Source organism: Chroicocephalus ridibundus, chromosome 2 (genome assembly GCF_963924245.1).
Source record: "Chroicocephalus ridibundus chromosome 2, bChrRid1.1, whole genome shotgun sequence".
Taxonomy (NCBI): Eukaryota; Metazoa; Chordata; class Aves; order Charadriiformes; family Laridae; genus Chroicocephalus; species Chroicocephalus ridibundus.
The window spans coordinates 46523596-46529835 of record NC_086285.1 but is presented as its reverse complement, the minus strand read 5'-3'; the positions used below and the strand labels follow the sequence as shown (position 1 = coordinate 46529835).

The following is a 6240-nucleotide window of genomic DNA, read 5'->3' as shown; positions in this document are numbered from 1 at the left end:
GGCCAGGACACAGGGGGCACCATCGCTATGCTAATAGGGTCCTATTTCTACCTTCCTCATTTGCGATCCGATCGGCCAGGAAACACCGGCGCGGCTGTTTCACTGCGTTAATTAGCTCTCAAAGCCCGGCACCCCCTCCAGCGGGAGACGGCCGGCGGGCTTCGCCCTCTCCTCAGACCTTCAACCCTTCGCCCTCTTTATTTTTGCCATTTCCAGGGCGAACTGCCCGGCACCTTCAGGAAGCCGGAGCCCAGAAACAGGAGCAAGCCCTGCCCCCGAGTGCCGCCGACCCGCCGCGACCCACCCCCGTCCCCTCAGCTGCCCCCTCCCGCCCTTCCCTCAGGCGGCCTCTCCCCTTCCCCTGCCCCTCCCCACGCGCCGCCCCGCCCCCGCGCGCGCTCCCCCTTCCCCCATTGGCCCACCGTGACGGCAACGGCACCGCCCCCCCTCCGCGCAGGCGCAGCGGCGCCCGGCTGGCGGGTTCGCGCGGCCCTCTGTTGCCCCGCCCCGCCCCCCTCCCCCCCCCCGACTCCCCCCCGCCTCCCAACGGCTCTCCGCGAGCTGCCGCGGCCGTTGTTGTCAGTTGCGCCTGGGAGTCGCCGCAGCGGCAGGGCCCGGCGGAGCGCTAAGCCGGACGGACAGTCAGGCGCGGGGCAAGGAGCTGCCGCCGCCGCCCCCTTCACCCCTCCCCGAGGCCCAGCTGAGGTTCCCCGCTGGGGTCTATCGACCCTTTCCCTCCCTTCCCGCCGCGCTCCCCGTCCCCGCCGCCGCTCCCGAGGGCAGTCGCGGCGGGTGCTGCCCATGCAGGGGGCGGCGCGGGGCGCGGCGGCCCGAGGAGACGCCGCCGCTGCTGCAGGCAGTAAGTTGCCGGCGGGGTTGGGCCGGGTTCGGCTGGGGCCGGGCCGGTGAGGACGGGGCCGGGCCGGTGGGGTGTGGTGGGTTCCCTTCCTCCCCTCCCTTCGCCTTTCCGTTTCTCGCGGAGCCGGCCTCGCCCGCTGAGCTCCTCCCGGCCGGCCCAATGGCGGCCTCGGCCCGAGAGGAGGCGGTTGGGGGACGTTTCCCGGCCGCCGAAGGTCGGTGTGTCGGTGCTGCCCGGGGCTGGAGGAGAGAGCGGAGGTAGGGCGGGGGGGGAGAAGCGGGTGTCACTGCGGGGACAGCGGGCTCCCGGCGGCAGCCTCCCGTGCCCCCCTGGCGCGGCAGAGCCCGGCCTGTCCCCATGCCAGCCCTCTCCCCCTCCCAGGCAGTGCCCCTGTGCGACACGTCCCCGCGGCAGCAAGGCGTGTGACCGGCTCCCCGCCGCGCCGCTGCCGTCTGACCCCGCGCGTGTCCGTGCCCCCCGCCTGTCCGCCCGACTGCCTGCCCGCGCCCTCCGCCCCGCAGCGGCGTACGCCCACCGCGGGGTCACCGCGGGAAAAGCGGCGGCCCGTTTACCCCTCCGCCACCCTGCTGCCCTCGCTGTCTCCGCCGCCTATTTTCTGTCGCTTGGTTTAAAAAAAAAAAAAAAAGATAAACAAGCGAGGCGAAAGCCCTCCGGTGAGAGAGTGGGACCGGTCGCGGGTGTGTTTTGGGGGAATGACGGTGCATCTTACCCCTCGGAACCAGGTGCATAGCCAACAGGTTTGCTCAGAACGCAAGCTGGCGTCTTTGCTGCTCACAGAGCTGGAGCATGCCCCTGACAGAAGCTGAAAGCACAAGTATCCGTTGCTCTTTGTCGATACGTGTGTCGCTTCTGTCAATGCACTTATTGCGTTGAATTTACTCCTTTAGATTACTATAGAAATCAGTCAGATAAGTAGGTAAGTCCTGGAGAGAGGTCTTTGTGCTTTTTGCTAGGTGGGTTCTGGCAACCAGGTGGTACTCCACTAGTTAAATTTATGGAAGATGACTTTTAAAGATGTTTATGGTTGATGTACAGTCTTGGTAATAGCTGAAGGACAGATGTGTGGCTGGTTTTGGTGTGTGTTTGGTTTTTTTGGTATTGGTTTTTTTTCTTTTAAATAAGGAGACTGAATAAAGTATTGGAGAACATCCACTAGGGAAAAAGCCTATATTGGCCAGAGGATGGTTGGTGACAAATGTGACCTATTTTCAGGTTGGATATTTTTATTGGTAAGAGGTGCTATAACACCTGTGAAGGAGAAAGATTTACATGGGATATAGGCATATAAAAAGCTTTGGGTTTTTGCTTATGCATAGATAGTTTCTGATCATCTTGTTTTTAAGAGCTTGTTAAGAGTAGATATGCAAAGAAGTGGTTTCCTCAGTGGTACCATTGCAGTTCCAGGAGCAGCTTAAGTGTACTGTATGATTTACAGCCATCTAGCATGAATGAATTGCATGCAAATCTGCTTACGCCTGCCCTCTGTAGTGCAGTCACTACTTAGTCATATAGGCTGCTTTTTGGAGTTGTTTATTATGGATATATTTAGATCTTCAAGCTCTGGGGAAGGACCAGTTTAATGAATCTCAGCAAAATCTATATAGAAGTGTTTACAAGCAAATGCTTATTATGTTAGCATTTAGCTAACATAGTTCTTGCAAGGCAGGCACCTTTAGGAACTGGGTTAATGAATGGTGGGGTTTTTTGATAGCTATATCACAGAAAGTGGGAATTTGGCTGGTGGTTATTCTTGTACTATTGCTGATCCTTAGAAAGAAGGAATCTGAAACAAACTTACAAGAACTAACAGTCATTACTATGTAATGCAATCAAATTCTACATTGTGAAACACGTTGAAATGTTAAATAGACTAGTATCTGCCCCTTTTACTTCTAGTGTGTGAAAACATCCAAATTTGAGGACTTAACAATAAAAGCTAAGGAGAAGCAAGTCTAGTCTTGTCTCACCTTTTTCCTGAATATTCTACATGACCAGAAAAGTGGTAGACTGATGGCATGATTTTTCAAGTGACTGGGACAAGCAGCTAACCTGAATGCTGGAGTAGTGCCTGGTAGGCAAGGTACCCAAGACAGCACATTCATTTGGCTCTTTTAAGGTGTGATTGACACCTGAGGCTCCCAAGAAAAACAGGGAAAAGCTGACACCTTAAGTGGACTTAGTGATAAACGGGGTTGTTTGTTTACACAATTGAGAAGCAAGAAAGTACAGATTGAGTTTTGGATACTGGAATTTCTGTACAGGTTACTGCTGTTCCTTGAATCATCTTGCTATAAGAACTGATATTCCCATGTGGTGTGGATGGTCTCACTGTAGATACATAGCCTGCTTTTTGGTTATTTTAAACAAATAGCATGTTAGGAGTGTGCATGTTAATGTGCTACTGCAGATATTCTTCTGCTTGGAGTAGTTGTCTTCGTGTGCGCTGTTCTGATCAACCTAGTCTCTTCTAAGGCTCTAACTCTCTGCCTTCGATATCATGTTTGAAAAATTCTTTTGCAGTCTATTCCTTGAGTGTATCGTTGTCCTTTTATTCCACTAGCAACTGTAATGCCAGACTAGTGCCTTTGTCTTGCTTTGTTGCCTGCCTTGCTTTCAAGGGCACAATATCCTGGTGCAGCCAGCTTTTTTTCCTCAGAATGTGTGTCTCATGAAATAATGCACTTTTCTTGGATTTTGTCTGCTTTCAAAATTCCACTGAAATGCTGTAAAACTTCTTGATCAACTTCTGCCCCTTCCTACTTAGTAGTGTTTTCTAATTCTGTCTTAAAATGAGAAACTGATGAAACATGGTTTAGATCAGGGACACTACCTTTTGTATATAGGGCTAAACTGGAGTTTATGATGAATGTACTAATATTAAATTGCATAAGCTCTTAACTTTAGTAACCTATGAGATTCTGTGCATCTTCCTTGTCACACTACTTTCGAGCACTTAACTGGAATACTACAGCTTCTGTAATAATGTAAAGTAGCTGTTGTTTTAATACACATAACAGTATTATGTAAGAGCTTAAGAGGATTTGAAAAACTGTATATTCACTTAGAATTCTAGGATAACTTACCCTGGCAGAGTTCTAGTACACTTAAGTTGATTAAGTCACCAATGCTAAGAACTTAATGAGGAAAAAGTGCTGTGTAGTTTTTACACTTGTGAAACAGAGTGTGTTTGCGTTCCGAAAAGCTGAATCTCTCCATTGTACAGTGATCTTCAACAGCGTTGGGACACAAATGTTGCACTGAATTCGACAGACTGTTTTTTACTAATTTCTTCGTATATCATTCCGTGTTTTGTGCAGCAGTCTTCTATCTAGTTACTGACTGGACTTAAAGCAACTTTACTTGAGAGATAAGATGACAGACTAGGCTTTTATAATTTCAGTTCATGTTGAAGCATGGTGAATTTCAGGTGTCTACCATTTCCTAACTAATTTAGGGTGCTATAAATGATGATAAAGTATTGAAGCTGAGTAACTGTAGGCTGAGGTTGATCTATTTCTTAAGTTTAAGTAGTTTGTATCCTATGTGGAAAATGTCAGTATCTGAGGCAACATAAGTCAATTCAGTATGGAAGCTTTGTGTTTCCAGAGGTATTGCTAAATAAATGAAGCTGTCTGACATTTGAGCTCAGAGGTAATTCTCAAGAAATTTTATAGAAGTTGTTACTGCTTGTAATAGGTACTAGCAGTATGTACACATATTTGCATCTGAATACGAGTATTTGAACTGGCATTTGATGCTTTCACCTCCCTTGATACAGAATAAAAATCTTGTTTGTGTTTCTGAATTTACATAACAGAGAGGATGTCAGATGTTACCACAGTGGTAACTTATTAAAATGTAAAGCCACACTGAAGCGTTCACTGATTAATGGTGGAATGTTTAGTCCTGTTAGTGGTCTTTGCTACACTGTTTGGCATAAGAAAATTATGTGGTAATGTTAATAAATATACCTTTGAAATAGGTGAAACAATTCTGAGAATTCGTGAACATGGAATAGATGAGGCGATTCTTATAGAAGAGTCCGGATTGGTGGAATAGAAATCAGAGTTGTCTGTCTTCTGCGAAGTTCCTGCAGTAGGGTTTCTGGAAATAAAGATGTAGTGTCCTTTCTAAAAGATAGTGATACCATCATGAATCACAATAATATGACTTCTGTCTGATACGCAAAGTATTTCTTTGTCAGTTTCACATTCCTAGTTGTTTTGGGGGGAAAAAAGGAAGAAAAAAAGGAAAATGTGATGAGATTTAGAATATTAAGGCCTTTGAGAAGCTACTTGGATACTGCTTATCAAGCTTGGAAAGTATAATTTTGGGCTATAATATGAGTTATCTCTGTTGTGTGCAAGATGGTTGACTGAAAAGCTTGTCTGTGATCTTCAGACTTCTTTGATACCAGATCTTGATTGGTTAGGTTTATGAATATCTGTAACTAAGATACACATGTTAATTTCCTGTAGCTAAGGAGAAATTTTTCTTTCAGTGGGAACTGCAAAACATGATCATTTTAATTGAAACTAATTTTTTTATATATCATGACATCACAGGGTCTGAACAAAGTTTTGTAACTGATTTACAGATACAAAAAGAAAGTACTAGCAGATATCACACAATTTGGAGCAAGTCCTTTTAAAAAGATGTTATTACTACTTTGCAGAAGATAATTTATGGGACATGGCCATTTGGGAAGATGGGGTATTCTTATCTTCCCCTGCAATAGTATTTTAAGAGCAGCTTTAGATCTTAAGTGGTGTATTGGTGAAGCATCTGATATGTGAACATGGTGGTGGTGTCTGTTTGTATTACTTTTTTAATTTGTTTAGCTGCATGCTGGACTTGGAGAGTAGGCACAAGAGGAAAACAGAGACAACATGAAATGAATTGCTTTTGGAGCTGTGGCTGGTGTGAGGACTTTAAATGGTGTAAAGGTATTGCTGAGTTCTTAAATCCATAGGGCAGATTGCATTTGTATTGTGTAATACCTCCTCTTAGAAATGGAAAGTGCCTTGTGAGCTACAGCGATTATCAGCATTGTTATGGAAGTATCTTGGGCTTTTAACACATTTCACAACTACAGGCAGTTGGAACCAGTGCCAGTGACTACTAATGACGGGTTTGTCAATGGATCATAGTTTGATCACTCTTAGCACATCTGTCCTCTTAATAGCTTTGGTGTCTAGTCAGTAATCATAATCTTGCTATTATGACTGCTATCTTACTACTGCTTTGGAATACATACCTACTTCAGTGTTGTCTGTATTTTTTTTTTCCTCGTTCACTGGCTTGTTGTGAAACAAAAAAGGAAATACAGGTTCTTTACTTTTAAAGTGTGGGGGCCTTGA

General features: G+C 46.4%; 1 protein-coding gene across 1 annotated transcript in view; it reads left to right on the top strand.

Annotated features, from left to right (window-relative positions):
* Positions 1 to 540: 540 nt before the first annotated feature.
* SNRK (SNF related kinase) overlaps positions 541 to 6240 on the top strand; it is a 40654-nt gene continuing 34954 nt past the window's right edge. The window contains exon 1 of the mRNA XM_063325260.1: positions 541 to 859. The gene's annotated coding sequence lies outside the window, so the exon portion shown is untranslated. The remainder of the gene's footprint in view (positions 860 to 6240) is intronic.